Here is a 2,500-nt window from a genome sequence, read left to right as displayed (position 1 = left end):
CATCCCGTTTGAAAATGAATACATATTCCACATTCCGGCATGACATCGTCATTCCGGAAACGCAAAACAAAGTCTATTAATATTACATCCGGCCCCTTTCGTGAAAAAAATAAAATCTAAGGTAAAATGAATAGCCGTATGAAAAAGTAAAAAAAAAAAAAAAAAAGTAAAAAGGATTGTGAGCAAATGCCAAATATGTAAAATAAGGAGTAAGTAATATTCACACAGTACAATATGAAATCCTTTCTAGGAAAATCCCGGGAAATCAAAATAAAACTTTCCCAGAATTTGTTATTCATTACAAAAACAATACTAATTATGATGATTATATTAAATTAATTAATGATACTAGTCCTACTATTACTGCTCTTACTGCTGCTACTACTACTACTACTTCTACTACTATTACAATTATACTACTGCTATTACAATTACTACTACTGCTATTACAATTGCTACTACTACTACTAACAACATTACAATAATAGTAATTATCATGATAATATCTAAGGATTTTTCAATGTACGCCCCCTCTCCCCCCCCCCCCTTCTCCCTCTCCCTCATATCGAAGTTTTCATTTCTTCTCCCCCCCCCCCCCAAACTATTCCCGGGCACGAAGATGGCACTGGGAGCCATGTGGCACTCCTCCCCGGCCACACGACCCCATGACTGGCACCCTGGCACTGAATGGAGACTCGCTCCGCCTGGCAAGCGTCCCATCCACCAAGGAAAAAAAAAAAAAGAAAAAAAAAGAAAAAAAAGAGCAGGACCTAATAAAAAGGGGAATAAGAAAAATAAAGAAAAAGAAAAAGAGGAAAAGAGGACCTAAAAAGACGAACAAAAAGAAAAAGAAAAAGAAAGCGGGACCTAATAAAAAGGGAAAGAAAAAAGGATAAGGAAAAGAAAAAAAAAGAAAAGAAAGCAGGACTTTATGAAAAGGAGAATAAAAAAAAGAAAAAAGAAAAAGAAAAATAATAAAAGAAAAAGAAAAAAGAAAAAAGAAAAAGAAAGCACATGGCCGAAAATATCTCGTGGCGCGCTTTTGTAACCGAAAAATAACGGCCGCCCTTTTAATATTTGATTTCATATGAATTCGGCGAAACCTCACCTGCAAGGGAAATGCAATAAAAAGTGCGGGTTTGAAAAAAGAAAGGGGGAAAAAAAAATGGGGGGGGGAGGGAGTTCCCGAAAAGGTCAGCAACAGCGCCGTTGACGCAAAAATCATTCCTGCGACAAGGGGGGGACTTGAAGACCATGTCAACCATGACAGGTCATGACGGACGCGCGACCTGCAACAACAAAAGCCTCACTGACCTGCTTGACATTTGCCACCTTTTCCTCCAGCTGTCGGCGTCACCACCTGCCCACATCCACCCCCCCTCTCCTCCTCTTCCTCCTCCTCTTCCTCCTCCTCTTCCTCCTCCTCTTCCTCCTCCTCTTCCTCCTCCTCTTCCTCCTCCTCTTCCTCCTCCTCTTCCTCCTCCTCTTCCTCCTCCTCTTCCTCCTCCTCTTCCTCCTCCTCCTCCTCTTCCTCCTCCTCCTCTTCCACCTCTTCCTTATCCTCCTCTTCCACCTCTTCCTTATCCTCCTCTTCCATCTCCTCCACCTCCACCTCTTCCGTATCCTCCTCCTTATCTTTATCCTTATCCTTTTCGTCGTCCTCCTGCTCCTCCTTTACCTCTTCCTTGTCCTCCACTTTCATCTTCCCTCCTGACACTCCCCCGCCCCCCAGGAGATCCTCCTCGGCGGTCCTTCTAGAACCCCAGACGGAGACAGACTGAAAAAAGGATCTACTCAGAACCTTCAAAAAACAACCGACACAGAACTGGGTATGATCACTCGGGGCTGGGAGGGGGTAGGGGGGTACAGGGAGGGGGTAGGGTCAGAGGGAGGGGGAGGAAGAGGATGGAAAAGGAGGAGGAAGTGGAGGAAGGGAGGGAGGGGGGAGGATGATAAGGAAGGAGGAAGAGGAGGATAAGAAAGAGGGAGGGAGGAGGAGGGGGGAGTAGAAAGAAGGAAGAGGAGGAGGAGGGGGGAGTAGAAAGAAGGAAGAGGAGGAGGGGGGAGGAGAAAGAAGGAAGAGGAGGAGGGGGGAGGAGAAAGAAGAAGAGGAGGGGGGAGGAGAAAGAAAAGGAGGAGGAGGAGGAGGAGGAGGAGGAGGAAGAGGAGAAGGAGGGGCTGTGGTAGGAGGAGGAGAGCAAAAAAAGGTGAACTGACAGCCGGAAGCCGCACTATCACGAGAGAAAAAAAGGAGGGGAAATAATTAGGCTCGTTGGAGAAATGGGCACCAGGGGGCGTGGGTGGAGGGAGGAGGGGGAGGGCAAAGGGGGAGGGAGGGAGGAGGGGGAGGGCAAAGGGAGAGGGAGTGCTACAGGGTAAGGAGGGGAGGGGGGATGTGCTACAGGGCAAGGAGGGGAGGGGGAGGGAGGGAGGGAAGGCGGGCCAGGGCAAGATGGGAGGGAGGGGGAGGGAGGGAAGAGGGGCTAGGGCAAAGGGGGTG

This window comes from Penaeus chinensis, chromosome 35, assembly GCF_019202785.1.
Source record: "Penaeus chinensis breed Huanghai No. 1 chromosome 35, ASM1920278v2, whole genome shotgun sequence".
Lineage (NCBI taxonomy): Eukaryota > Metazoa > Arthropoda > Malacostraca > Decapoda > Penaeidae > Penaeus > Penaeus chinensis.
This window is presented reverse-complemented; position numbering follows the sequence as displayed.